Consider the following 10419-nt stretch of genomic DNA (forward strand, 5'->3'; position numbering starts at 1 on the left):
CTTTGTTTGTTTCTTTGTCCGCTGAACAGATTTCCACTAAACTAGTTTTGAGGATGGAACGTGGGCCACAGGTCCCTCAGTAGAGCTCAGACCTCCACAAGGCCCAACAGTCTCCTTATGAAACCACATTGAAATTCACCAGGCCCAAGATCTGCACCAAATTTCACACACTCATAAATATCAGTCCTCTAAATTTGTCGGATTGTTTTCTCACCTTCATCGGGTATTCGCAGTGAATGTTGAAAAACGTCCTCTCTCACATTGGTAATGTGAGAAAAACAACAAATCCTGGATCCACACAAACATTTGATGAGTTCTTCTCTGAGTCTGACCCATAACACAACTTCCTGCCAAGTTTCATGGAAATCTGTCCAGTAGTCGTTGTGTAATGTTGCTTAAGGCCCAACAAACAAATGGAACATTGAACAGATCTATTAGTTTTCTTTCTTTAACATTGGACCTTTCTGGACATTTTCCCTGAGAGGACTGATGTGTGTGAGATGTGGTGCAGCTTGAATTGACTCTTGGGCCTTGGAGGAGATATCAGCTCCACTGAGTGACCTTCTAGCTCAGTTCATCATTCCAAGGCCACACCCTCTTCCACATGATCATTCTGATGATAGAAAATGTTCAGAAAGTCTCATCAGAGCCTGAAACCCCATTCTGACAACGATGATATCATTTGATCCTTTTTCTTTTCAGCTCCTGTCCATTTGTCACCGTTTAAAACAACAACAACAATCCACTGCACTGCTCCAAACACCAAACCCCCGACACACAAGGTGTGGAAATTCAACCACAGGCAGATCATTGTGAACCAGACCGGGGTCGACGGCCTCCACAGGGTCTCAGAGCAGTGGAGGCAGCAGGTGGAGGATGTGTCAGCGTCAGGCAGCCTCACGCTGCACCACTTATCTTCAGATCACCAGGGAACGTTCACCTGTGAACTCAGTAGTGAAGAGGAGACGCACTTCATCAACAGCTACGTGACGATTGAGATAGACAAAGGTAAGATCCCATTAGACGAGAACTGATGATGAAATCCTCAGAGCGACTGTCAGACCTGAGGCTCGTGCAGTGAGTCCTGGTTCCTCCTGGTGGAGCAGATCCCCCAGAGCTCCGTCCTCCAGCTCATCAGGAGCATCATGTCCACATGTTGTCAGGAGAACAGGAACGAGGAGGCCACACACACACACACACACACACACACACACACACACACACACACACACACACTCACTACACTTTACAATGAAGACACATCACTGCACTTTGTTGATGCTACAGTTCTACTCTTTGAATTACAGGTTTTACAGGTTCAGCTGTATCAATTGTGATCGGAGTACTCGTTGTGTGTGTAGCATTAGGAGCTGGAGCAGGATTCTTCTACTTTAGAAGACTAAAGGTAAATATTAATACTTACAATAATTCTTCTCTTCATTTATTATGTGATGTTTCTTCTAATGATTATTTCTTTTAAACAAAGCTAAAACGGATCATCCACCATCAGATGCTTCAGATGAATGATTTACAGTAAGTTTACTGTATATTCTGAACTGAGAATTACAATATTCTGCTCTAAAGACTAACCCTGTTATCATGGAGATGCTGTAAACTACTTTATTCTTGTCACTTTGCTAAGATGTCGTTATCAAACCCTTACGGCAAAGAAATGTAACTGAGACTTGATATTTTGCAGTTTAACCATGAACTGTATTATTAATAACACAAACACAAAGAACTAAATTAAGAAATTAAAATGGCTGCAACTGGCTGAATAATCGGGTGGTTGACTGAAATTTGCATCCAAACTACTTCCTACCTACACTACCTGTCTCACTCCTACAGACAAAGAGTTCAGTCCTTATCACACACAATGGAAGTGAGTGACTGACAGCTGGAGAACTAATGTTCAGTATGAACTTATATACATGGTAATATTCATATTTATGACCATATTCAAGTCAAAGCCCTGCAGTACCAGAACACTGCAGAACATCGTTGAACTGAGAAGATAAAGATTGAACAGATGCTGTAAATATGAATTAATATTAATGTGAATATTGTGCATGGAACAGATAAAGTTGCACAACTGCATTTCTTTGTGTAAATTTATGCTCGTGCATTCAGCCTTTAATATAAATGACAAAATACATAAATATGAGTGTGACCCTCCTAAGTGGGTTTTTGGAAGATGTCAGGGTTGTGTGTGTGTGTGTGTGTGTGTGTGTGTGTGTGTGTGTGTGTGTGTGTGTGTGTGTGTGTGTGTGTGTGTGTGTGTGTGTGTTTGCGAGTTCCCAACCTGCGTTTGTACACCACCACCAACCCGTGCAGTGTCCGTCCCTCCAGGTTCGTGACTTGTTGCATTCACAATAATATGAGGTCACTTTAACCTTTGACCTTTGACCACTCAAATCTAATCACTTTATCTTTTAGTCCAACTGGTCTAAATCTGAAGAAATCCCCTGAAGACAGACTTGAGACTTCAAAAGGGCATGAACATGTTGTGTGACCTTGACCTTTGACCTTTGACCACCTGATCTAATGAGTTCTTCTGTTAGTCTGAATGAACGCTTGAACCACATCTGAAAGGATTCTCCTGAGGAGTTTTTAACATGTTCATGAGGCAAAGAGGGGATTTACCAGGGTGAGGGTCACATGATCACGTATATGATCAGATATTTTCTTTACTTACAGAGTCGCTGGTGGTGAACTCTCAGAGACTCAGTGTGAAGTCGTTGCCTCAGCTCTGAAGTCAGACCCCTCACATCTGACAAAACTGGATCTGAGTGACAACAAGCTGAAGGATTCAGATGTGAAGCTGCTGTGTTCTGGACTGGAGAGTCCAAACTGTCGACTGGAGACTCTGAGGTCCTTAAATCCTTCTTCACTTTTCAGACTTTCTTTCTTATTGGGTCATTGTTTATTTAAATTGTCTCAGTTCTGCTCTGCTCACTGTCCCTCAGTCATCTGTCACTCACCCAGCCTGTCAGTCACGTCCACCTCATCAACTCCATTCACCTGCACTCACCTGCTCCTGATCACTAAGAAAGTGTCAGTACATAACATGTGGACTGAGGCCGAGCACTTGTCCTCCTCAGGTTTCAAAATAAGACACATTCTTATTGAAACACGTTGGACAGTTGATAAATATAGAAACAAACAGGAAGTGACTGTCAGGAGCCATCCCTACTTTAAACAGTGTTAATTACACAAACCTGCTCAGTGACCAACACACAGAGAAGAAAGAGATGAATGAAACAATGGTCCAACATGTCTGATCTGATGTTTACCTTCAGGTCACAGACTGGACTGAGGTCAGCAGCATGTTGAGAGTCTTTGTTGACAGGTGACGATCCACAACAACAGGAGAACACATTCTAATATTCGTATTTCTTTATCCAGGTTGAAGAGCTGCAGTCTGTCAGAAATCAGCTGTTCTTCTCTGGCTTCAGCTCTGAGGTCAAACCCCTCTCATCTGAGAGAACTGGATCTGACTGACAACAACCTGCAGGACTCAGGAGTGAAGAAGCTGTGTGGTTTTCTACAGTGTTCAACCTGTCGACTGGAGACTCTGAGGTCAGTTCACACTGACTTACTTTTGTAGATCTTTGTAGTATCTATAAAACAGCATTTATACACAATTTATCAAATTTCATTCTTACTTAACATAATTCCTCTTCATACATAACTTAAATCCATTCATTAATTAATCTGTGACATTATAAATATTCAGCTACTTGTTAAAACATTGAGTTTAGTTCTTGATATCCTAAACTGATCTTCAGGACAGAGACCGGGTCCAAATAATCTATTTGTACTGAATCAGGACTTGTTTTTAGTCTAAAATGTCTGATTTCATATTTATCTTCCGTTATGAGTCTGTGCTGACATGAATATGTGTCTGTTATTTTCACACATGAACTCAGTTTAATTTACAGTTAAGTTTTAATCTTTATCCAGGTTGAGGAGCTGCAGTCTGTCAGAGATCAGCTGTTCTTCTCTGGCTTCAGCTCTGAGGTCAAACCCCTCTCATCTAAGAAAACTGGATCTGAGATACAACGACCTGCAGGACTCAGCAGTGAAGGAGCTGTTTGTTCTAAAGCAGAGTCCAACCTGTCAACTGAAGACTCTGAGGTCAGTAGATGGTTGGAGTCAGTCCACGCTGCTTTCAACAGTATTTTACTAAATACAGTCAGTATCACAGATCCAGGGTCTGTGCTACCAAGCAGGATTTGTGGTTATCAGGTTAACTTCAGTTTTAGTTTTTTCAGTCCTACGAAGCTCGTCCACTTCTTAACCAGGTAAATCATCATGGTAACTTTTGATGAACGGCTAACCTGCTCCAGTTAAGTTTGAGATCAACCAGTATAGAAGCTCCGCCCACTGACCACAGTGACTCTCCACTGTTGTGTGGTGCACACTCTCCTTGAAGGGACGGATAAGGGAAGTTTAAATCAACATCTGGTTGGTTCAGTTGATCTCTAACTCACCCAGAACATTTCAATCTCTCCAGACTCATCCTGTCACCAAAACACCAGATGACCTGAGTCAGCATCCTGAAGACAGGTCCATGTGTTTCTATTGAGTAGTGATGTCAGAGGTTTCCACCACAGTGTGTCCTCAGAGACAGTGTGTGTCCTCAGCGTTAGTGTGTGTCCTCAGAGACAGTGAGACAGTGTGTGTCCTCAAAGCAGGGAGACAGTGTGTGTCCTCAGAGTCAGTTAGTGTCCTCAGAGACAGTGGGACAGTGGGTGTCCTCAGAGACAGTGTGTGTCCTCAGAGACAGTGAGACAGTGTGTGTCCTCAGAGCAAGGAGACAGTGTGTGTCCTCAGAGACAGTGAGACAGTGTGTGTCCTCAGAGCAAGGAGACAGTATGTGTCCTCAGAGTCAGTGAGTGTCCTCAGAGACAGTGGGACAGTGTGTGTCCTCAGAATCAGTTTTTGTCCACAGAGACAATGTGTGTCCTCAGAGGCAGTGTGTGTCCTCAGAGGCAGTGAGACAGTGTGTGTCCTCAGAGCAAGGAGACAATGTGTGTCCTCAGAGGCAGTGTGTGTCCTCAGAGGCAGTGAGACAGTGTGTCCTCAGTCAGTAAAGCTCATTATCGAGGACACATCCTGGGATTCAAACGTTTCTCATCGTGAATCTTCTGCTCTTCCACTCGTCTTGTAAGTAATCAGTGATCAGTGGGACTGAAGCCTCTCCTCATCATCATGGTAACCAGGAGCTCTTTATACAGAGCAGAACCTCTGCTGAGGTCCATCTGTCTCACCTGGTCCCAGTTTGTCCAAAGCAGATGTTCATCAACACACAGTGAAACATGTCTTCACCTGTGACAGCAGTAAATCCACCTCTCAGGTTTCCACTCTGCACTTTGACATAGAGGACACACACTGAGCTCTTAGCGTGTTCATTCCAACACGTGAACATGAAACAGAGAGGAAGCTGCTCCACCTCTGAACAGGACTGAAGTCCCTGCTGCTCTTTCTACTGGATGAGCTGCATCACTGACTCACAGCTGATGAAGTGAGTCTCTGTAACACTGATGTCTTCTTCTCTTAACAGGTGGAGGCTGTTTGACTATTCTTATTGAAGGTGAGTGTGAAGAGGACACACGGAGGCTGAGCTGTGTCCTGAGGATCCAGAGGCTGAAGCAACAGCAGCTTGTGTGTAGAGCGACTCTGACTGGGCCTTGCTGCTGGGAGGCAGAGTGGAGACAGAGCTCCAGAGGAATCAGAGGAGGTTGTTGTAATATGTAACTTCACCTCTAGATGGCCCTCGCTACCGATGTGTTTATTCACATGAAGAATGTGTTTTTTGAAATGACACAACACAAGCAGAATATATAAACCCTCTAGAAAGAGACACATATATGTGTTTAAGTTTTTTTATTCTGTTCCACCTTTGTACCTCAGTATGTCTCCATGTGTGTATATAACCACATTCTGTGTATATTTTTGTTTATGATCTTAAAGTTCCTGGATTCACGTCACAAATTGATTTAGTTCAAAACAACAGGCAATCAAATCACTTTGAGTTTAAAATTAGAGTTTTTTCTTTGACACAAAAGATCAAAATTCTCGACTTAAAAATGGGACGTTTTCATTCCTGCATCAGGCGCAGATCAGTGGTGGCTTTGCTACTTTTTGACCCACAGGTGGCGATGTAGTATAACAGAAGAACATCCCGGTCAAAGCCTTTATATTCAGTCTATGAGTCAAACACATGGATCGTTTCCTCTGTGACAAACCAAATGTAACGAAAAGAAGAACATCTCAGGGAGAAAAGTTGTGTTTCTAAGAAAATGTCCTGATGTTTGATAGTTTCATATCTTCTGCAGTTTGTGTTTATGACTGATGAAGAATACAAATCCTGGGGCCGGTATTTCAAAACTTGTAATCCAGATCAGAATGATCCGGATAACCAAATCCCCCTGTCCTCAGCCACGGATCAACCTGATCTATCCCGGTATTTCAAAACTTTGCTGGATTGGATCAGAGTGATCCTGATACCGGCAGATTGGGATGTCCAAATCCGTCCCGCCCCCTGGATCACAGACAGGAAACAGGAAATGGAGCCAACATTTTACAGAAAAAGGAGAAGCTAGCTCAACTATTGTCTCTGACTTAAAGTATAATCTTAGCCAGTGTTGATGCGTCCTCAGACTAGATGAAAGGCAATCATTATATTGAGTTAACCGATTATGTAAATCAGCACAATTATGTAAATCAGCACAAAGTTGAAAGAAGAGCTCGGCGATCTCTAATTAAGCAGAGTTCGCGCTAATGCGAGCTAACGCTGCTCCATTGACTCCTGTGTTAAGGAGCTAACAAGCTAGTAAATAGGCTAGCGTCTGTATGTCGCGGTCCACAGTCCATTTGAATGCATTCACTCGCAAGGCATTGTGTGTAGATTTTAAAATGTGTTGTACATATCTTTTTAGGAAACAGTTGTTAACAAAGGGGACAGCCCTAAAACCTTAATATTAGATTTTCTTTACAGATGTCTGTGGGAAGAGACTTGCACAGACTTGCTCCAAATGGCATTACTTTTTGAGCTTTGGCTATGAAAATTAAGTGTGTGTGCTGAATGCATGTGAATAAAAACATTTGACAGAGTTTCAGTGGAGGCCTTTATCAGTGGGTAACTTAACAAAAAAAACTGTTACTTAAATAAGGCATTCATATTCAAACTTAAACATACAAATCGAAGTATACTGCATAGTTTAACACTGTTTGTTTAATAAATCACATTGTTTTTCCTTCATAATTCCTTGTTAATTGGAGTTTGTAATGTCACTTACACGCAGTAGTGTAATGTTTATTCTGTGTTGCACTTCTGACGCCGATTTGTTAAAGCATTGCAGTGAACAGCGTGCATGTTTGCAGAAAAAAAAAGGAACGTGAAAAGGAAATAAACATTGATCAAACAGCAGTGAAGCTTAGTTGTATTAAACAAAGAACTTTGGGAGCAGTTACACTTCAACTGTTCAAATCTTAACATGTAATCTCCCTCAAATCCACCTCTGAGGTGGGATCAGGGTGATCCTGATTTTTAGGATCAAACTGATCCAGATTTCCCACTTAAGTTTTGAAATACTCAACAGCAGCTTTTAATCCGGATCAAAGGCAGGATTGGATTGCCAAATCTGAATCTGAATCTTCAGGATCAGATTTGCTTTGAAATACCCGTTTTCAGGATCTGATCAGGATTTAATCCAATCCAGGTGGATTAATCCTGTCGGATCATTTTGAAATACCGGCCCCAGGAGATTAGGATTACAGCAGCTCTGAATTTTCTTAATTTTGTTTACGCCTCAGACAATGAAGAAAGTGATGAGAGCACAAACCATGAAAAGAAGGAAATGCTGTCTGAGACAGAAAGACAAACAAATACCTCAGGATGAAGAAGAGGATTTGTATTTTATATCTGGTACTGTTTTGTATTTGTTCATATTTTTATGAAACTTTACTTCATCGACTGTTATGGCAAATTTAATTTTTTATTAAAATGTATTTTTATAAATCTGTGTTGTATCTTTCTGTATCTGACACATTTTGGATTTTACTCATCAGGGGATGACAAGCTTAAATACAGAACAGAGGATGACTGCTCATGACTTTGGTGACTTCTATCTTGTCCTCTAGCGCCACCTGCAGTTCCGAGCTTCCATTTATCCACTGAAATCACTAAATTAATCTACAGATGTCTTCTCCTCTGGCTCCACCGTGTGGTCACTGATTGTTTCAACACTTCCTGAGATCTTGTGTTGTTCCTCTATGATCATTAACTTCACCCTCGGTCGAAACACTTGTTTCCTTCAGGAGACAGAATCACTCTTTTCTTTTATCCTCCTTCACTGGATCATTTCCTCCTTTTGAATGGACACTACGCACTTTTCTCTCAATCAAATCCAAAGACTGTAAATAAATAATGAACACAAATAACTCAGTATGAAGATGAAGACGTCAACTTGGAAAGACGAGGAGATTTCCGGGGCTTTTGTTCAGAAGGGCCGACGCTGTCCTCGTTCTCCAGGTCACAAACTTTAGTCTCCACAAAGTACAGGACCACACACGCACACACACACACACACACACAAGGAGAAAGGAAGGAGGTTGTTCCTCCTGCAGGTCGGTGGACTTCCTGTCATCTTATCACTTCTCCAGGAACTGGATGACGACAGACAGAAAGAGAAAAGAAGGAGTGAAGAGGAGGAGGAGAAGAAACCATGAGAGAGAACCGCCCAGGCAATAAGTATTTGGACGGCTGGAAATTGTTTGTTCTTTATTTGCAGAGATTTAAAATAAAATAGTAGATTTTACATTAGATTTGTGTGGATCAGAAAAGAAAGAGCCTTTAACATATTTGCTCAATTCACCAATGAAGAAGCTACTGAGCTAGCAGCGGCTCTGAGAAGCTAACGAGGCAGCTTAAGAGACAAACTGCTTCTGTTTGTCCTGGTGAATGTGATCTCTCAGGAACGCCTTGTGGGACAATTTGCTCACTTTGAGAGAATGAACTGATTAGACTTTGGTGGTTTAAGGTCAAAGGTCAAGGTCACACTGGCTTCACTTAACATGATTTTTAATGTGATCACGACATCTGAAGAAAACTATGAAGGAATTTCGTCACTCAGACCAACAGATGAACTGTTTGAGGTAAACATTCTACTTTTACTATTTCCAAACCTACGCACTACTTTGACTTCTTCTCCCAATTGGATCAGATCAACAAGATTAGAAAAAAAAGACACACACACACACACACACACACACACACACACACACACACACACAGAGGCTGTAGGCATCGTCTCTTTGATCCTGTCGTAAAAATGTCCAGCCTTCACTAAAATTAAAGTTCTGCTTGTAGGTCTATCCTTGTGAGGACCTTCTGTTGGCTCCTCAAGTCTTCTTAGAGCCGTTTGAGGGCCACACTCTGTTTTCGGATGAACGTCGGGTTCAGGTTGAGGTCACAGGGGTCAGCAGATAAACCTGAGGGGTCCTGACATGAGTAATGGACGAGAACAGAGGAAAAAACAAAACTCTGACATAAGATTAATTATCATTAATAGAAAATGAACATCATGTGGTCGTCTGTACGTCACATGACATTTCTCCTGTAGCTTCACAAGCATTCTAACATTTGTAGTTTTTTAGCTACATATTTCAACATCTATTGGATGGTGTGTGAGGGTGTGTGTGCGTGTGTCTCTGTGTGTGTGTGTGTGTGTGTGTGTGTGTGTGTGTGTGTGTATGTGTGTGTGTGAGTGTGTACTTTCCTTCAAAGAACTCCAATCAATTAAACTGCATTATGTTCAGTCAACAGTTTCCTGCTCTGCTCCACTTATCTCCCCCATTTTATTCTGAAGGAGAGAAGTTCCCTTTTTAACTGTGTTTGGTTTAAGTGACTTAATGAAACATTGTGTTGGTTTGGTTGTTACACAAACAGAGCATACAGCCGATAAACCAAAACACAATATTCTTTACTCCAATGCTCCAATTCTTTACTACGCCTGCGCACCATCGAGGAAGAACCAAGGAAGACTTCCCCTCGTTATTGACATATCCTGTTCTACCTTTAATCACATAAAGTCTGTTCACATATGAAATAATCCAACATATATGAACATTTGTCTGTTTGATGTGATGAAGCCACATTGATTCTGTCTGTAAAAGTGTTATTCAACAGCAGCCTAGTGATGTGATTTTAATATTGTGATAAAAATAATAAAAACTATGACAATAACAGAAACAGAGTTTCAGAGACCTTTCTGTAGTTGAAATGTAAATATAACATTATCTGTCATTAAGTAGGATTGAACACTCAGATAGTTTCAGGTTTATAAATTGAGTGATATATATACCTTTATTCATGAATTATTACTTTTTTTAAAGTTGGGACCTAATAGTTGT

The sequence above is a fragment of the Pleuronectes platessa genome, chromosome 12 (assembly GCF_947347685.1).
Source record: "Pleuronectes platessa chromosome 12, fPlePla1.1, whole genome shotgun sequence".
NCBI lineage: Eukaryota > Metazoa > Chordata > Actinopteri > Pleuronectiformes > Pleuronectidae > Pleuronectes > Pleuronectes platessa.